A 21469-nucleotide genomic window follows, 5' to 3' on the forward strand; every position below is an offset into this window, starting at 1 on the left:
TAGTTGGAAATATTGCTGAAAAAGGAATAAGCTGAGACAGAAGCATAAAGCAGAAATTGAAAGCACAAGGAAATTTTTTGCTTTACATTGCAAATGTCTTGCACTAAAAACAGTGGTGAAATACACAAATAAATAAAGTTATCATATATTATAAATAAGTTATGTCATATAAAATGTATAGAGAAAAACATGATAGATTGCCTAAAATATATAAATTTTCTGGATGTTTATTGGTTTTAAACCTTTAAGATGTTCCACTGTACAGGCAGCTGCAACTGATGCGAATTTCTTGCAAAAATTCCACCAAGGCGAGCGGCAAAGAGTTGTGCCAAAAGTTGTAATAAAAATAAAATACACCTGGCGCCATTCGCATGGTACAGGACTTTAAGGTGGCCGCAGGGGGCGTGGTCGCCGGAAAAGCACACACAAATATGTATGCATGCTGATGTGAATGAAATGTTTGCCTGTGGTAATGACCGCTCACAAACACAGACACGCAAGTCGCATTTATAGCATAATTAATTAGAAATTATACGCGTTCTGCATGTGTAATTTGCATATTAGTCGACCACCAGGCGCCGAAAGAGATAGAATCCAGCTTTGCACACGCAAGAGCAACAGAGACAGCACTAACATGCCACAAGCTGACGCTTCTTTGCGGTCATAGAGCAGACCATATCTACTCCCTTGGGGAGGTCCTTTGAGCCCTATTCCCCCTCCATTCCCCCTTTGTTCCATATATATAAGCTTCCATTCCTCCTGCCAGCAGTCAATTAAAAACCATTTTTCAGCAAATTATTCTTTTGGTCTATGTCTATGACCATTCAAAAATTTTGTAACTTTAAAAAGCTTTGTTTTGAACAAAGCTTTGTAACTTTAAAATTTTGAAAATATAAACTTAAGTGTTAATAATGTTCTTAGGCCAACAAATATTTTCCCATGAAACTAAGAGACGCCTTTTTTGGGCACTTTCGAGAACTAAGCCTCAATAAATTTTCGCAGATGATCTGAGTAATTGAAGATGTGGTTTCGTTGACTGCTGTTTCGGGGGTTTTTCCGCTTAGAAATCTGAAAATCCGCAATGCAATTTTCCACTTGTTTGCCTTTCGCCGTTCGTTTGTCTTTACTTCTTGGAATTCTGTTTGACATTTTTCACTGGAATTTAATGCCATTAAATGTTTGTGCTGATGTGGCAGAAACGGTTTCTATTATTCATAGATTACACGCTGATATATGTTCCTTGTTTTCGCTAGTCAAGCTATGTAACGCAAAACACACAAGCAATTTGCTGCTCTTTAAAGTGATACAAATAAATGACAAATGAAAGCGAGAATAATCGCCGGAAACCCTTAAGTCCACATCCTGTGGGAAATAAGTTCTGAGGAAATTTTTAATGGGGTTGAGGGTAAGTAAAGTTTATTTGATAGGCGCGTGTTTAATTTTCACCCCAGACACCTTCTTCTGTCGCCCTTGTCCCATCTCATAACTTATTTAACCCGAATGGCCAAAAATAACATTTGTGCCTGGCATAAGCAATTGTTTAAAGCAAAAGTCACCCGTACATCTTGAAAATTCCTGCGGCGTATTTTTCCAACCCAGAAACAAAAAGCGGCAATAGCAAAAGAACTTGTTAATGGTCCTTGGTTACAACTGTCAAAGCACGTAGTTCAGTGGGAGGGAAAAGAACGAGGGGGTGGTCTGAAAAGTTTCCATTTACAATGAGCTTGAAATTATGCCCACCTTGCCCTGGGCCAGCCTTAAATCACACAACTTCAACAGCTAATAAAGCTATCAGCTATAAGTAATTATATAGTAATTTACAAATAACATACAATTATTTGACAAATTTGGTAATTAATTGAAATTAAAATACAGCGGCATATGTATGCAAACACTATTTATTTTCCGCCAAAGTTACTCGCCAGCTGACTAAGTTGGCGCAGCGCTAATGATGATAAAGTGTGCCGGAACCTCTCACTTTTCCACCCTCACCTGTCCGAACGAGACAAAGTTTCAAGTTATCATAATACGAAACCTACAAAAATTTATTAAGCTTGAGGGTCTAGGGTGGCGAAGAGCTGTGTCTAGACTGCTTACTTAATAATAATTTGCCAAACAGCAACAACTGCAAACGAACAAACAAGCCAGCACCAAAGGCATCTCATTTTGAACATTACTTGTGGCGGAGTACACCGAAATAAAATAAGTCACACTAAAACAAATATTTTCTTATTGTAGTATATACGCATATTTCATTACAACTTATAATTTTCCCTCAAACGGAAAGATTTTAAATATTATAGCTTTAAATAACTCATTTTTTGTAATACAGCCCCGTTTATAAGAAATAATCTTATAAAGACCTCATTTTCGTCTCAATGCATCAAGAAAGGCAAACGTGGCGAATACGCAATATTTGCTGTAATTTACACCAGCTAAATTCGACGGTGCGGGAGGGGATTGCCTGAGATGGCACATGGCTAAAAGTGAGCATGTCTTGCATTTAAAAATATACACACACACACAAACATTGTCAGCCAATGTCCCTTTGACTGTTTGTGTGTGTGTGGGTTACGACAAGTTGATCAAATGGCCACCGGATGTACATGATAAAGATAGAAAGAAACTCGGTGAGAGAATGAGATGGCGACACCAGACAACCGGAAGGCAGCTCAAAATACTTTGGCCCAGCTTTTGTCACATTTTTGCAGGTTTTTGCATAAGCCCAGCCAATTTCCATCTGGATTACAATTCATTCCTTGTGGCTAAGGGCCAACTTTAAAGTGCGACAGAGGCGCCACCTAGCGCCAGGCTAGCAAGCGCATTAGAATGCCAAGAAGTTTCCACAGACGTGTGCGAGTTTCCGCCCTGTTCCCCGAATTTCCCCGCCCCTTTGCCAGGCACAAGCTCCGACCAAAGCAAAACCGGAAAAGATGATTAATTCAAAGTTATTAGAAACATGACTGAAATTTATAATGTCCAAAGATCAAGACGAGGACGAAGTAGTCCGGGGAAGACTAACAGAAATAGAAAAAGGCGAGGCTTAAAGCGAAGCATAAGAAAGCAAGCGAGTTCAGAACTCAAATGGCTCAGCTGTGAGTTTTTAGCTGGGAAATATGAAAATCCTTAGGCCGGAAAAACAAAATATTTGATGGAACTATTTTTTTATTTTCAATTAACTTTTGATGCGCTTTCTTATCATATAGAGCTGAATAAAATATGTTTTTAATAATCTGATTAAAAAATAGAGCTACCTGCGGGTATTTTAATTATTAATTTTTTTCGGGAAAGAGCACTGCACTTTGTTTTAGCTACTCAGTTAAATAACCACGTACACACACATTTTGGCTTATCAGCAAATGGAAAAGCAGCAATGCAAAAGCAAAGAAGCCAGAAGGAAATCAAGGCTGGGAAAGAGAAAAGACCGCAAAATGCGGTTGAGCTGCAGAGCCATTAATTTGTTTGTTGCCTGTTTTAACCCCCGAACAGGTTACGATTGGGGAGGCGTTGGCTGGTATCCTTAGACAATTTGAAATTAATATTTAAATGGCTATGCAAATTCACTGGCAGCTGAAAATGAGCAAGTGCCTGTGGAAATTGCTGCGGTCGCCAAGGAAGGAAACTATTTTCAACTTCACTGAGCCAGCAGCATTTTCGCATCTCTTCCGTTTTCTTTTCCCCTCTATTTATTATTTTCCTTTTTTTTTGTTTTTGATAAGCCAACCAGTCGAAATTATAACGAATGGAAATAAAAGCGAAAGGAGAATGGCTGCCAGTATGAAAAACGAAAATTAAAAACAAGTGAATAACAATTTGCATGAATAAAACTTGAAAATTAAAACTAATTTCATAATAGTTATCAATTTTATAATTTATATAAATTTTAAAGTATGTTGTGTGTTTTGTAAGGTTGGATGGCTTTTATACTAACGAGATAAATTTACATATCACTTTTTTAAAGCTTTCATATATTTTTCATAACATATTTACATATACATTATATATTTCTATTGTTATTAAAATATACAAATCTAATATTTCCCCTCACTAAAAATCGTGGAAATACTGGGAAGAGCTGATGGGAAAACCACTCTGTGGATTTTCACTCAACACGCTCGGCAAGCTCTGTCTCTTAAGAGCTTTCTGGCCCAGAGAAAACGTTTGGAAAAGAGTTTTTCATTTCCATTTCTGTGAGCTTTACCGATGCGATGGAGAGTGTCATAACAACGGGTCGAGTGTTTGTTGTTGCTCAATTTTTGAGGTAAACAACATATGGCAAAATATGGAAACAGTCGGCTGAACATAAGATGCTTAAATATTGATATTTGCATTGAACCAACGATAGAAAACTACGAGTATGTTAAATGTGCGCAAATATGGGCAGAGCATATAATTAACAACACTTTTGAGAAAATATTCGAGCGGTAATTGCATAAATATGGCTCGTATAAACAAAATGCGTAAAAACAAGAGATTTTTTTTTCACTTTCACTTCGTTATATTGCTCTCTTAATGATTTTTCTACTCTTGAGTGCGTTGGCTTGATTTTCACTTCCTTGCTTGTATTTCCTGTCTAACAGCTGTTGCTAACATGGCCTCAAATGTTCGCTTAACAGCGACAGACGTTTGTTGGCCTTCTTTTTTGGCTCATTACTAAAAGGCCAAGCTTCGGGCCATTGAGCTAGAACCAAAAAGTCGCATTCGTGGCCAAGTTCGTTGAGTGCAAACTGCATTTCGCAGCGACTGCGACGCCTGCGTCGAGTGCAACTATTGGCTTTAACCGTATAGCCTCGTATCTTCGTATTCGCGATTCTTGGCAACTCGCAGCTCGCAACTCGGAACTCGGAACCAGCTGCTTGCAACTCGCAATCCGCCCAAGAAGCGCACTTTGATTGCAAGTGCCGCCCGCTTGTGCCGCCGCTTCTGCGATATAGATTCCGATTTTGCCTTCAGTCTCCAGCCGACTTCCTCTACGTGCGGTTCTCAGTCGTCAGTCGCCAGTTGCCAGTCGCAAATCGCAAGTTGCAAATTGCAAATCGCCAGTCGCCAGAGTTCGTAGAATTAGAATCCGTTGTCGCGCTTGCAGTTCGCAGTTTGCAGTTCCGCTAAGCTTCTCTCAGCCGGGAGTTATCCTTGCGTCACCATCTCCAGAAAAGCAGGTCCTTTCGCCTGTTCGCCTTTCAGTTGCGCGCGCGATTTAATAGCCCCCGTTCATTCGCCCGATCGAGTCCAAAATCTGTGAACAAAAAACAAAACGGTTGAAAAGGGTTAAACCTTTTAGTTTTTGTGGACTTTTAAGTGACGAAATAAAATTGAACTGAGCAAGAGTGTGTGATTAGCTCAGAAAGGCTAAAACTTTATGCAGTTAAACAACAGGCTTACAATTAGACTCTAACAAAGGTATAGAAATTTTAATGAGTCCTTGGTCTCCTTGTATTAATTTAAAACGAATATTAAAAGAAAATTCTATAAAATGCTGAAAATAAGAAAATATATTTACATTAAATAATCATTAACAAAAAAAATAAATATTGAATTGTCTTTTAAATAAGCTCCCTAGTTTAATATTATTTTATTTCTTAATGGGCTATGCTTTTCATTATCTGTGAAATAGTAGTAACTATAATAGCTTGTACACTAAATATACATAGTATGTAGTCCAGAATTCAAGTCATAACTTATCTAATTCTTAATCAACTTAATTGGCTATATCATTTTATGTTACTATTATTTAAGCACATGTAATAGTTTCTTACCTATTTTCTATAAAGCAATAAAGAATTCGAAATTTGAACATCATTTTGTTTGATTTTATCGCATTGGAATTCCCTCTTTGAGCTATTTCGAAAGTTCAGCTGATTAGTTGCATGGCTTTGAGGCAGCTAAATTTGCATTGGGCTTGCCTTTAATTTATTGGAAACTCTGGAACAAAGGAAGTTGTTGCCGTTTCGTTGCCCTCTCAAAACAAATTCCAAACAAACTTGCAGGACACCGCTTCCACCAGCAACCTCATCATCATCGACATCTTCATCATCACCATCGTCGTCGTCGTGGCGAGGAGCTGTTGGTTGTATTTTGGTACCAAATATCGTAACCGAAACCACAACATTCGACGTCAATCAGCAAAGCAGATTTCAATAGCTGTCCCAGAGTCTCCAAGTTCCTGCTGAATTTGTTGTTCTGGTGATGCAGTTGTTGTCGCAAAACACTCGCATTGCCTTCGGCCAGCTTCTGGTGTACCCCACAATTTTCCGGTCTCCTGTCCCCCTCCTCGAGCATTTTCCACCCGGCTTTCCCAGCTTTCCCAGCTCTCCACTCTAGAGTTCTCAGCTCGACTGCTGCTTCCAGCTGTGCCAAGCTGTTTCCGTTCATTGGCAAGAGTAGATTGGCCCATAAAGTTGCCAGTTGTTAGTTGCCAGTTCCAGTTTCGATTTGCTGGCTTTTTTCCCCGACAAAATTTGTTCCTGAGTGTGGGACATCTTGCAAGAGATTTAACTTAAACAATCAACACGATCCAAATTGGACTTCTTTTTTGCTGTTTGGGGAGTTTCTCCGAAATATCTCTGACCAAAAGTTAATTGTTGACTGAAGTTTGCTGATTCCGCCTTAATTATAATTTAAATGATGTATACACATTGTTTGTGAAAGTTTGAAATTGACTACTCTGCCCACTTTCCGCATTTAATAGCCAATTTACACCAATCGTAAGTTACAGATTAAAGCAGCCTCCCCCATTTTATCAGTTAATTGACTAATTAATCCTATTTTCAAATATTACTTTATTTCATTTCACATTTATTTCAGGCTTAACCATAATTTTTCCATATAGCATTTATTGTATTTACACCCCCTGTAGATGATTAATTTGTTTGCACAATCTAGTTCGGAAAAAGTACCCTTTCAATTGCCTTTCAAATTGTAAATTTTATGAACGCTTTTCCATCCATAAATCTGCAAAAATTAATTGCGAGTCCACACCTCGTCGGTATTTTGCGTTTAAACTGTCTGTGGGCTTCTCAGTTTCGCAGCAGATACTTTTTTTAGATAGTTTATCTTATATAAATCTATCCATGTTAGCCCATTTGTTTTTATACCCTCAAGTCGTGGGCATTAAGTCGTAAATTAAGCCAGCTGACAAACTGACAGATGGACAACGCTGGATTGTGTATAGGAGACCTGTCCGTCGACTCCTTGGCCATTCATTAATTGCGGACACTAAAATGTTTACGGCAACTGGCTCACATGCTGCTCGCAAATATTGTGTTTGGCCTTTGGCGCAGTTTTAGTGTCGAATATCAAGTGATTTCGGAGTTTATCACGCGACTCGTTATTGTATCATAAACCCACAACGCCCCTTTTTCAGTAAAAGGTGTTACTCTCACATGGGAGGAAGTGCAATCGGATACCCGCTGTGCGATTTTCTTATGCGAAAATGTGAAATGCGATTCCCTGCCCAACTTGATGGCTAGAAAGTGGTTAACTGTTTTTCCTTTGGCCAAGTCCCTCATCGCAAAATGCAACCTAAAACCGAGTTCATGAAAAGGTGCACCTAAAAAGAAAAACTTTGGATTACAACCAAATAATGGGAACTCTTAAAATATGACTTTCCATAAAAAAATGATGGCCTCTAAAGTTGGTGGGTTTTTAAACGAATATTAATAAATTTATAATTTCGTATGCATAAATGAATTTTTTATTCTCCTCTGTAAAGATTAAATTATACTCTCATAAACACACAAAAGTCTCGCTGCGTTGCTAATAGTTAATGCTATTATTTTAGTGTGCAAATCTATGATAATTGTTTTTAAACATTTCGGGTTATTTTCTTTTTATGTTGGATTTACTTAATTTTCATTGTCGCTTTTACTTCAATAATATTGATACTGGTCAATATGGCATTTTGCCATTAAAAACTGGAAGAGCTTAAATAAATTTGAGCTACTCGATAGCTGCCAGCAATTTGCACACATTTCCTTTTTACAAAATTGAAATTATTAAATTGATTGCCGTGTGTATATGATATTCACGATATTGAAGGATTATTCCCGGACTTTCGGCCTCGTCATCGAACCGCTTTCAGCAGTTCCTGGCCATTCAAAACCGCGACTTTCGACTTTCGGCTCTCGACGGGCGGTAACCGAGGCATTTAGGCCGAGTGTATAACTGCCAATCTGTCAACGTGTTTAGCGACAGGCTAAACTGCAACCGAAACAGCTTCGGTATAGCAGCTAATAGGGAAATAATTAATTTCCACTTTGATGTCTCGTGTGTGTTATGCATTTTGAGCCGAGCTTGTAATTAATTCGGCAGTCGCATGACGGCTTTTGTGCAATAAGAGCTGGTTTCACTGCTCCATTTCCCTGTTCTTTTTGGTTTTCTTGGCAGCCGATGACCCACTTTTCGAAAAGTATCTCATGAGATGCATTTACTTCTTACTTGCAGCTTCCTTTTACGTTCCGCCGACTCTTCGTCCTTCCCTTCAATTGCCCAGGTAAGTTGGACAAAAAGTTTCTGATTAGCAGAGCCTCATTCAATGGAAAAACCGAAGAAGAATAAGGGAAGAGGGATAAATTGAAGTGGGTAAATGGTAATGAAAAGAGGGGGAGTTCGAAATGCACTATGCGCTTTTATGATAAATGATTTGCGATTTGTGTGCATTCGTTTGAGTTTTATAGACGTTTCATTACCAGTTACCCACCAACAATTCCCGTTGGCGCATCGTAAAAAAAATGATTCCGACTGCAACGCAGAATCAAATCAAACTGCATGGAAAATTGCCATGAAGGGGAATGGATTTTCCGGATGAAGGACGGGTATTTGCATGGATTTTTAGCATCCAGTTATTTGGCTTTTAATGCATCACGGAGGTACTGTGCACAAAAGTTGCCATTCAATCGACATTGATGGAATGGATCTTGCAACTTTGCAGTATGCAAACGTGGAAAAAGCCTATTAAATTGCATTCAATTCGCAATCAAATCACTTCAATTAAATGGAGAAAAACGTGCTTTCCTTAGCGGGACTGTTAGAACTCAAAGTGGATTAAGCATGGTATTAAAACCGTTGCTACATATAATACATGGGGAAAAAAAACAAATACTTTATTGTCAGTTAGTAGAAATTGTATAATTTTTCACGGAATCAAAACAATTAACAGGGTAAGCACTTTCAGTTTAAAACGAGCATTCAAAAAAGTTCGAACAATGGAAACACAACTTTAAATCCCGAACCAATCCATCAAGCGGGGCGTGTGAAATCGATTGACTTGTTGACCACCTGAGAGGTGTTGACTGATGCTGACTGCCATCAAATTCCTGGCAGCCCCCACTCGAAACGAGAATCCGAAGGAATCAAAAGTTCTTCGGGGTCGTGGCAAGTGTTTCTCCCCCGGCCCCTCCTTCATGTCACACGGATTGAGCAGGTCATACAAAAGGGGTGCAAAGAGGTGGCAAACACCAACCCCGTGGGAGGCAAACAGGCGACAAAGCCGTCACAGCAAGTATCGTGTTATCCTCTTTGCAAAGGACACGACTCTATCCTTTCAATGGCTTTAAAATGCAGCAATTAAACCGCAATTTCTATAAAATACGAAAGAATACACCGTGGGTTGGCGGGACGGTGGGGTAGGAGCGGGCACAACAATTACGAGATCCATTTAACTTTGGCAGGATGCGAAGAATGCGACACATGTCGCTAAAACTCGACGGGGAGCCAACAAAACTGGCGACACGCCGACTGAACTCATGAGAGGACACACTCGCATCCGCATTCATGTCCTGGCCGCGTTCAAAAGTCAGCAAACACAGAATAAAATAAAGTAAAATAAAATGAAATCATATGAGGCGGGCAAGAAAACTTTGCAACGTCGCTAAAAGCGCACAAATCTTTTCTTGGCTAGCTGTGCAAAATGTGAGCCCAAGTAATGCACGGAAAATAAATGTGGGTTAATTATAAGTATAAGTTAAAGGATTACTTTACCAAATGCATTGCTTCGCTAGCTATAATAAACTAAAAAAATACATTTTATTTATATTTCATAACATTTTTTATATATTTATTTATATTCCCAGATTATTTTATTATTTTCCGTGTGCCAGGACGACGGAGTCGCTGCCTCAGACAATCAGCACGGGATGTTTTTGCGCTCATTATGCGCCAGCTGCAGATGCAGAAAATTTTTGCGTCAGCTTGTGTGTGTCCCTGTATCCTTTTGTTGATCCCTCGCATAAACATTGGGCCAAAGAATCTGAATGACAGAGGCCACATGCGATACTCTTCAGAAATGTTGGAACAGAAAGTTAACAGATTTTCTACTAACTCCTGAAAAGGAAACCGTGCACTTCGTTTCCTATTACTATAGAAATTACTAACAATGTTTTCTTAATAGCTTTCAAATGAAGTAGTCGAAATCCTATATACACGTAATCAGAGTAGTAGACATTTCATACTACACAAATGTAAAAGTAATGGGCTTACTTACTATTTGGTTTCATCGGCTTATTATCTGCGAACCAGTCTTGAATCGGTTATGAAATGGCAATCAAAACTGGCTGTTAATGGATTGGGGTGCGGTACTAAAAAAGTTATTAAACTGGGCATGTTTCTAAAACGAGGCCAATTTGGTTGGATTTGAAAAATTGAACATTTATGGGAGATCCTGGGGTTTAGATACGAGCTCAGATCGAAGCTGCGTCTTATACTTTAAATAAGTAATATTATTAAAAGCAAAAGTGCACTATATATTATTATTAACAATAAATAGACAGCATAAGACATTTTTGAAATATTTTAAGTATATATTTTTCCAAGCCATTTGCAACACATTTCACCTTTAAAGAAAGGGTATGCAATTTGAAACCATCTAAAGACAAAAATGTCTATTTTCTGCTTTGTTTGTGTACGAATATGTAAATAAATAAAAGTGATGTACTATATGCGTCCCTGCTCGTTGCACTCTTTGAGTATGTTTTATTCACAGGTGTGGGTGTGAGTGCGAGTACCCATAATCCTCGTACTACTAAGTTGGAGTATGTGTGTAATTGAGTTTCACTTGGCGAACAGAAGACCGTCGTCTGACATTGACTTTATTCAGAGCAACGCCTGTTGGCAACAGAAACAACAGAGACACAGAGACTCCGGGATTTCAAAGAAAGGGAATCGCAGGAGTGGGCTTCCGAAGGATATAGGGGATGTAGGATGATGTGCTCGATTCAGATCTTATTTGCTGAAGTGCAAGCAGAAGTCAAAAGGGGCCTAATGCACTTAAGAATTATGTGAGCCGTGACGGAGAAAGGCCAAAGAATTATGCGGATTGTTGTGCACAACTTCTTTTGTGTCGCATAACTTACACTGGGACTAGGACAAATGCATTTAGAAAGTTAAGTTAGTAATCTTATAGTCAACATATATCATTATCCTTTTGTATCGTGAATATTTTCCATGCACAAGCATCAACGAGTTTCGCCAAATTCTTATTTTCTGAAAAATAAGACCAATAAATTGGACTATTTATTTGTAGTATATTTTCGTTATAGTTCAAAATGACATAGCGGCAAACAAATAAATTTTCTGAAATACCACCGCATCGAGTACCAATTTTGGTGACATATTTCCTCATTGCTGTTTCTAAAATCCCGACCATCATTGACATAATTCCTCACCAGCATCGACATGAATATTTAGTATCGGCCGCAAATATGACGGGATTAAAGCCATGAAAAGAAACGCCAGCATAATTGTCGAGTTTTGTGCATCCAACAGCAGTCAGATGGGATTGGAAAACCCACAACACACGCATATGTACATACATATATCGAAAATCGGGTAGAGGTGCTAGAAAAGAGCCACAAAATCCACACAATACCAAACACCAATGCGACTGTGGTCGGGGGGGGTGAAAATCTGGGGGAAGGTGAAATGATGAAACATCGGCATTTGCAACGGCAAAATACTGAATAAGTGATTCAATGAAGTGAATCGGTGATTGAATGGGACGAAAACGGGTTAGAGATTGGGGAATTTTCCGAAACCTTTTGTAACCGATTTGCCTGCGATTATGGGGCTCTCATGCCTTCTGTGGAATGCTTGTATTTAGCACTCTATTGGGCTTTCCTTTTGCCAGGAAAAACTCAAGGGATGAAAACGGGTATGCCAGGTGAAATGTGTTTCTCTTCGCAATTTCTGTGCATTTTTCAGCTCAATATCAAGTTTTCATCAAGTCCGAAACAACTCAAACTTTAATAATTAAGAGCTACAGCATTTGATTTGTTATAGTTTAAGTTGAACTTTAAGAGTGCATTTAAAAATGAGCAACTGCTCTTTGGGTACCTCATCGTCGATTACTCCCTCTGCAATCGCATGGCAAATCTTTTGTCTTTTTTTGGAGCCCGTTGTTTGGGTTTGGGATTACCCTCTTTTTTGGTGTCGACTCTGCCTAATTTGGAGACCATTTCGCATCGCTAATGCCGCCACCAGTCGCGTGAGTTCGCGTCAGTTGGCAACAGCAGTTTGGTGGCAGTGGCAGCCCGGCTAACATGCCAGACCGCTGCCACGCCCCCCATTCCGACGCCCTCTGGCCAGGGTCCTTTCGTTCGCCCCCCCTGCCGTCCCGGATCCTCATCGTTCGGCTGTCATGTTGCTGCATTCACTCGTGCATACATGAAAGTCAATTAAGCGTATTAAGTGTGCATGTGTGAATGTACAGCGGTATGTGTGTGTGAGCCTTTCTCTCGCTCTCTCCCTTCGCGTCCTGACCCCAATCCCTTCCCCCTGCGTTCCGCTTTCTCCAGCTCCCCGTATCGCGCTTATCGTGACATTTCTTGGCATCGCCATCAAACAACAAACGTTGTATGCCACCCCCTCGCCTTTTCGATTTCCCCACCCTTTCGTGCAGTCCAACTTGCAACCCCTTTGCACAGGATTTTCAGATTTTGCCTTGATTTCTGTCGTTTCGATTTCTGTGTGAATTGTTTGCGGCTGATTGCGGTTCTTAATTTGCTTAAAGATATACTGGATAAGAGAAGGGAAGCAAAATGACAGAGTAAAAGGGTTCGGAGCTTTCTTTTGGGAATTTCGAAGTTTATTTGATCTCTGCTATTGCGTTTTTTAAGCAGTACAATCTATTACTGAGTACAGTTGCTTGTTCTTAACATTCAATGACATTCCTTTTTATAGCATCTTCGATTAGTTTACTATATTGTGAAGTATTTTTAAAGATCTCAAATGCACACTTAGTCGGTGGCAAGAAGTCTGTTATTTAGAGTTCTGTTCAAATGCCTATCTAATACTGTTGTATTGATTTAAAAGCCCTTTTTAAAAATGTATTTCACTAAGTACTCATTTATAACTAATCCTGTAAAGCCATTGATATAATTAATTCCATATTAAGCAATTAGATCATTGGCTGACACTAAACAGTCTACATACCGAATACCATTTAAGATTCGTATGAAATTGATCCTTGGCTCTCACCGAACCGAAAGATTGTTGTGTTGAGCAAATATTTACAAATTCTCATTAGGTTAGTTTGCTTTTCAAACAGCAACTCCATTAACATATTCCACTGGCTGTGATGCCGCTCGTCTCCTCTCATTTCACTTCGTCCTTCGTCCTGCCCTCCATCTATCCACTGTTTCTTGCCGTTGAACAGAAGACACAAAATTACGCATACGCAATGTGGCACGGGGGTGGTGGCAACAGGACTGTTGCATTCGTGCAAAGTGCAGAGGATAAGCCGAACACACACACTCTCATATACACACACACACACACACACACACACAGGAGAAGCCAGGACACATGTGAGTCTCCTTTTGGAGTGTTAATTGTCGTATGCAAATTTTTGCGCATGCACAAAATGTAACAAAACACGATTTTGAAAGATGCAAATTGGGTGCTGTTGTTGTTGTTACTGCTGCTGCCGTTGCTGCTAGTGCGGGGTGGGGGTGAAGTGTCAAAATAAGCTTTAAATTACGACACCCTTCAAGCGAACCCCAGCCAAAACCCCAAGTGCAACCCCCTTGAGCTGCTGATCCTGCTGCTGCTGCAGACGTGCGATGTAATTTGCAACTGACAAGAGTGAAAGTTATGCGAAGGGCAGCACAAAAAGTGTCAGGATCTGAGGGGATTGCATGGAAATGGGTGAAAATCGGTGTTGGAGGCGGAGGAGCTGGAGGTCAGGGTGGCGATTTTCCCAGGACCTGCTGTGGCTTCAGTTCGGTTCGTTTTTGGCTGCCAGGGACAGCCGCATGCGTGATTGTGACATTTGATTAGGTTGCCTTTGTCGAAATGTTAATTTGTCCATTGAAGGTGAGTCCTGGCTACTGGCTGCAGATTACTGGACACTCGGCAGGACTCCGGGCAGGGACTCCCATTTATCAAGCCGGTCCCGGCTGCCTCCAAATTGTGGCATATTGTTAGTGGCCAAGGGGGAAAACAATGCCTGCAGTTGAGTGCTGCATCTCGGATAATTATCGATTCAAAACCAGACCCAAGATCGCATAACTTAGCCGGCTAAACGTTGGGGGCTACATTTCGGAGGGATGCATGTTAAATTCACCCTGGCGTCACTCTCAAATTGAGACAAATTTGCCATGGCTGGAATTTACTTAAGGCCATCTCACTTATTACACAATTGGCAAAAGACACAGACGCATAATTGCCGTATAATAATCATAATCCCCAGAAAGCAAACACACACAAAGTCTGCCAACTTGTCCACTAATTAAGAAGACAAACTTCGGGCACTGTGTGGATTTTTGAAGTGAACTATTTGGGCAGGACTTGTGCCAATATACGTAACTTAGTTTCGGCTCGCTTCTTAATAATGCAAGTCCTCCCGGCTCCTTGTGGCTCTTTAGACGGCTGAGAAGCACTTAATTTGGTATTCAAATGACTCAGTTAGCTTCGATGGATACCGGGCTATAAACTGGATTCTGGCAGTCTGCTTGCGAATGATTAGTTAACTGAATAAGAGAAGGGATTCAAGATGATATGGTGCTAGCCATTTAATTATAGTATATTTAAGCAATTTGCACTGGCGTACTTAAATTGATAACTGACTGGCTTAAAGCTCTTCTCTACTACAACTAAATATAATACATTTTCAAAAAAGATTTGTCTATTTATCATATTATTTCTATAGACAATAAATACTATTAAAAATATTATAGCTCCGCTGCATGCGAAGTTAATTTTTTTAATGGCCTGCACCATTAAAAGGTAATAAACTCCAGTGGTTCTGGCATTTTGAATTCTCTGGCAACGCCATCAGCCAAATACTTCCGCTTAGGGATGATCTCTCCCCTAACCCTATATCCTCTTTTTTTTTTGCTCACACAAAGTGTCAAGTGTTTGAGTGGCATATTCGCTCCTCCCGGCTGCCAACAAAAATGGAGCCTGGAAAAAAAAGTGCCAGGAAGCCAAACAGCCGACATTTCTACGTGCCAGACATTCAAACCGCATACTCACACCGGAACTCAGGCTCAAATTCGCTCGTACGGGGGGCTCACTGTGAACACTTCCAGCTCAATTGCGCGCTCAATGAATAATTTAGTTGAAATTTTCAGCGCACTTTTTGTCATGTTGGGAGTCTGTGTGTGAAACCGAGTGCAGCTAACTCCCAGGCCACCCCATTAGGTCCGCCCCAAACTCCAGCCCATTCAGTCATAAAATTTATGCGTTTTCCCCACACTTTATAGCCGAGCTGAAAAAAAATTCGTCTCGCGCAACAGTTGAAAATGTTCTAAACTCAAACTCCCTCGAGTTTTGAAAAGAGGATTGCACCATGTCTGGGTCGTAAATAAATTTTGCGATATTTTGTGAAATAATTTTAACAATTTGCGCTCGTTTTTCAGAAAACATTATGATATGCCGGACGATTTATGCCGATGTTTGTTGAAAGAAATGCAATAAACCACACACTAAAACAATTTTTACTCTGTCATAAATTAATATAGACAAAACTATTTTGAATTTCTAATACAATCGAAGGTAAAATTTGTTATAAATTAGAATTAATTCAGATCATAAGATCACAAGTGATTAGAAATATATATTTTCCGCTTAACTTTCAAATCACCATAGCCTCTTCCAATGTCGGTTCAAATTGCTTTGAAGCTGACGGATTGAAGGACAAAGTGTGTGTGAAATGGGCCTGGGACAATGGAAATGCTCATCACATCGAGTTGGAAAAGTGAAAAGCCCATTAATCAAATGGCCAGAGCCTTTCTAACCCAAAGGCTTGCCCAGTGACTTGGACTTGCAGCAAGGAAAAAAAGAACTCGGAAACTGCAACAATTTCGGTTGAAGGCGAAGAAAGCGAAGGCTAAACTGATGACCAGGGGCCGAGGGCAAAGGGATACGGGGATATGGGGTACGTACTCATAAATCATAAAATTCCAAGCCCGTCGCCGTCATCTATAAAATCTTGGCCAAGGCTCGTGGCCACTGAAAGGTATGCGGGGCATTTTCCCGGCTATGATGGTGCAATTTGTAGCTGGTAAAGTGTGAAATTGCGTTGCGTTGGCTGCGAGAATTGTTCTTTTTTTTTGGTGCCATTTCAATGGATTTTTAACCGAAGGTTTCTTAAGCTCTGTGTGCAATACGAGCAAGGCAATTAAATTGGTTAGAACATTTTCCAACTTGATTTGCAAGCTTCAACGAAAGTAAATCCATAAATAAATCAATTAGGTGCGCTAGCACCCATTTAAAACCCCGAGGACCCACTCCCATTTCCATTTAAACTCGACCTCAACCAAGTGTTGTCCTGTGGCAAAAATGCCAGACGCGCTGGTTAATTGATATAAACGACTGTCTCCTACGGTTCCGTAATACAAAATACAAGATAAACAAAAAAAAAAAAAGGAAATAAAATGGAACGCTTACGGAGAAAGGTAACATAAAGGACTCGGCACAGCTTTCACTGACTTGGCTTCTGTTCGTTTTATTAAAATTTATGCCTGGGCCCACGGATGAAAGTTGCGTTTCCTTCCACCTTTAAGTGTTTAGTCTAGGGAAATTTCGCACATCCATCCTGGCAATGAGAAAGCGTAGGGCTGCAGCCCCAGCAGCAGCCTAATGCAATTCCACACCATTATTTTCACCTGCCAGGCTTTAGCTGAGCACACCGAGCCAGACTCGAAGCGAACCGAAGCCATGAATCGCTCCAACTTTGAAAACCACTGACATGCAACAGAATTTATAATCGTATACGAGGTAACAGTATCCCAGTTGCTCCTGCAACGGACTCCATTTCTTCCTCCGCACTTTGTGTCATTATGTAAATTGAAAGGAACCTCGAATGTTTAGATACCCTATTTGTATAATGTGAACTTTATTTATTTGATCGGAAGTTCACTGCCGTGGAGATAACTCTATATTTTCAGCTTACTGATTGATCAGAATTTGTATTCTAAACTTTAAAAGATATAAGATTTAAGGAAGTATAATAACTCATTAAGCCCCAAGAAAGAGTATAAAGCTTACAAATTTTGCGTACGCCAGTTATGAACGTGGGTGTCGCAAAGTGGGCGTGTCGATTGCATCGCGCTTCATGCAAATAGAGCGAAAGAGATGGAGATGGGTATGGTGAAAGAGAGAGAGGGAGATATATGCCACATCCTGGTTTTTGTTCGCCGCCGTCGCCTGCAAAAGTGCGTGTCTCGATTTCTACATAATTAAACTACGTCAGCTTGTCCATAGCACGCGCTTGCCTATCGACTCTCTGCCCCTTTATCCTGCTCCTTTCTCCAGCAATTTCCACACCGCCCATCCTCACCTTCTCATGACGGCCCTTTATTACCACTTCCGGCTTGCACCGGCTCAAAAACACTGTTTGCCCGGGCTTAGTTGGCCGTTGGCTCGGTTCAGTTTGGTTCAGTTGAGTTCAGCTGGCCATGGATCGTATAGGTTTGCCTCCGGACCCCGCATCCCCGCCGATTTTGCCGGACAACTTTGACGCTAAAACTTTTTAATGCACGTGCCCAGGACGAAGGACGTGCGGGGTGTTAATGGGCGGGCGCGAAAAACGACAGGTAGGCGACTGCAGTGGCGGACAGGTTGACTTTGGAATCGATCAGGCGACCAGTGAGGCCCTAAATACTCTGAATATATAGATTCAAGAATTGCAAATACCATAATAATAATGATAACTAAATCTAGAACTAGCTTAAAATATTATATTTATCCCTTTTCATTAAGACCGAATTGGTAAGAAAAAGTATAATTAAGGCTTTGAACTTCAGTTGGTGTTATTATATTTATATTTATATATTTTAATAGGTACCGTACATGATTTGGTCTATAAATTAATATATTTAAGTTCCCATTAGAAATTTTGTTCTATTTAAACTCGCCTTTGATTTACTCCCTTAATACCGCACAATTAAATTTTAAATTAGTCCAAGTAACATGCTAAATACCCTGATCGTAGTAGTTTAAATCCAATTAGACACATTTGTGTGGTGCACACTTGGCCTGCAGTTTTGTGTCTTGGCTGCCGTTGGTGGAGTAACTGCGTCTGGCTCGTTTGCACGAAAATTTGCTGGAATTATTTCGAGCAGTTCTAAATTTCGCAATAACGAGCCGCATTTGACGGGCATACAAATTGCTATTGCCCCCGCCGCAGAGGCCCTGCATCCAGGACCAAAGATGTAGGATGCAGGATACCGAGCCCAGCATCATCTGGGCCTTGGCTTTGTAAACTTTCGGGTGCGTGAGTGTGTGTAAACTTGTTCCTTCGATTGCGCAAAGTTTGGCTCGAAGGATACTACATAATTAAATAGCTGAAGCAGGCCACATGCAGCGCAACAACAAATGGGATTACAACAATTTAAGTTGCACCATCTTTGGCAAAGATTTGGCCAAACTCAAGTGGGAAAATATTTGTGCTAAGTTTTCACTGGGTTTTCTTCTTTTTTCGGCCCCTGTCTTGCGGGTTTTCCTCGCTGCCTTTCTCACCCCCACTCTGCCCCTTTTCATGCGGCGGCAATCTTTTTGATTTAGCTGCGGAGCCATTAACACGGATTGATTGCCCCAAAGGACAAAAGACGGCAAGTGGCTTAAAGGACAAGCGTCAAGCGTTGCCTTGGGCAAGGACATCGCCAGTGGGTGGCAGTCCCATCCAACAGCTGGGGGCGGCAATTTGGACTGGACCAGTGGGATGGTGTGCGTGCAAAGAAATTGAAAAGTGGCTGCCTGTCGACGTCTCTCTCACGCACTTGCACCCAATTTTTTGCCCTTTGGCTTTCGGCAATTGATTCCAGTTTGATTTTTCCACGTTTTTTCACTGGCTCTTGGCTGTCACAGCAGATCGGTTTACGGTTTACCAGTCTGCTGTCTATGGAGATTAATCCCCGTAATCCCATTAAGAAGCGAAACGAAAATATTCCAAACGAAATGCGAGGACACTTGAACGTTAAAGAGTTGTAGATGTGGATTCTAACCCCTGGTTAACATCTAACCTAAGGATAATAAGGAATTTCTTCACTGCTACAATTATGAACAAAAGCTCGTGACAGAAATCGCTTTACAGCTGGGCCATAAAATGCCAAGCAATTTTAGAGCAGAGGCGCCAGCAGGAACTTATCGATTAAACAGCCGAGCCACGGAAGGGCTCTTTCCTGGAAACCTTTAATACAGCACCCCTTCCTGTTGCCACCCACCCACACATGCTAATAAGAAAAGCTTTGTTGTGCATTTCCTTCCGGTTACGTGGCCAGAGGTTGAGGCGCATTTGCGAAATTGAAGACGATGTGCCAGTGCCAGCAGAACTGCGGGCAAGCCTTAAAAACGTAAATTGAAAACTTTGTCGGTCGGCTTGGTCGCCTCGTTGGCCCGAAAGTGTGCTATATACGTATATATAGATTTACCAACCCAAGGGATATACATATATACACAAGCCCGACTGTGCGTGCCATGTCAACATAATTCAGGACTTGATTGAACGGCGCTGCAGGCCATAAAAGCGACAGTAGACGACATAAAACGAGGCACCGTTTTGTCGCTGAAACTTTGGCTAGTTTTAAAATCAAATGACTCATTTGTAAGGCTTTCGCCGGAGTCGGAGTGGCAAACATCCGTAGAACCCGTTGAATCCGCAGAGATTAATTTGTTATTGCCGCCCTGGAGGACTGTGGCCTGTGGAATTTTTAGCGCAGCACTAAAGGTGCAAAGGAATTTAATTAAATGTTCTTCCCGTTGCGAAAACTTCTGCAGCACTGCAGGCAGGACCTGTCCTGGGATTCCCAGGACAATGCCATCTAGTTGTCAGGCAGCCATTTCGGTGGTCGCCTGCCACATTTCCCCTTTCCGCGGCACCGGCTCAATAAACTAAACAAATTTGCAGGAGCCTAGGGCCTCGACTCTAAGATAAAGAACAACCGAATGGGAACTATGATGGTGGAGAAGTGCAAACAAAAGTCACTTGTTCTGGTTGAATTCAAATAGTTAGGTGGAAAGGATCGGAATGTGCAAAGGATTCACATTTTAGCTGGAACATTTTACCAGCCAGTTAAATATTTTAAATTTGTTTTTTATTCAATATTAAAATCACCAATAAATTATTCCTTAACAACTTTCTGTTTTTTATTCAATATTAAAATCACCAATAAATTATTCCTTAACAACTTTCTTTACAACGGCATTAAAGTTCCAATTTCTTAGTGGTGAACCAAGACTTTAGCACACTCTTTGGTCATCGATTTGAACTCGATTTAAGTAGAACTTGCAAACGGCTTGTAGCCCAACCGCATCCGTCATAATCAACTGAATACCAGTCCGGTTCTGACCACAAAGCCGGCCACCTCCCCATTCTCCCCGATCCCCAACCATGTACCCGGTGATTCCTCCGCCTGCAACTGGCCGCCCACAGACATCGACAACAGCATCTGCATGCCATTGAATGGAGTTTAAAGAGTTCATAATCCAAAGAGTACACAAGACCAGACGATGGGAGCTGAGGTCCAGCGTCCAGGAGCTAGTAAAACAAACTGATCAATGGGCTATAATACGACAGACGGGCGGACAAGGACAGCTTTTCGGGCGGTGAAAGGGGGAAGAGCCTGGCCGCCTGAAAAGGCCAGACAGACATAACATGGACAGCTGGCATGAAAAATTATTTACTGCAAGAAAAATCGCATGCAACATTTTTGAACCCAACTAGTGTGGGCAAAAGTGAGGCAACCAGGGGCTTTAACCGCATCAGAGAAGTTCTCGTGTTTGCCATAAAATATCGAAAAATATGTTGAATAATCAATGTCAGCTAACTTTGAAATTCTGAAACTTTTCTTGTGCTAAAGGAATTGAAATCAAATAAATCAGTCAATGAAATGATAATTTTATTGGTTTGGTATTATTTTTTCTCTGGCTAAAAAATGAATTACTAGGACAAATTAAAATGTTCGATTTACTATCTGAATATTATTTATGAAATCACGGTTTGAACATCCCGAAGACAACAGTTGCTGTTTCG

The 21469-nt window shown here is 40.7% G+C and overlaps 1 protein-coding gene across 1 annotated transcript in view; it reads left to right on the plus strand.

The window, feature by feature from the left end:
• Nucleotides 1–4824: 4824 nt before the first annotated feature.
• Nucleotides 4825–21469, plus strand: part of LOC117138355 (muscleblind-like protein 2) — a 161656-nt gene continuing 145011 nt past the window's right edge. The window contains exons 1-2 of the mRNA XM_033300405.1: nt 4825–5400; nt 8443–8491. The gene's annotated coding sequence lies outside the window, so the exon portion shown is untranslated. The remainder of the gene's footprint in view (nt 5401–8442; nt 8492–21469) is intronic.

The sequence above is a fragment of the Drosophila mauritiana genome, chromosome 2R, assembly GCF_004382145.1.
Source record: "Drosophila mauritiana strain mau12 chromosome 2R, ASM438214v1, whole genome shotgun sequence".
NCBI lineage: Eukaryota > Metazoa > Arthropoda > Insecta > Diptera > Drosophilidae > Drosophila > Drosophila mauritiana.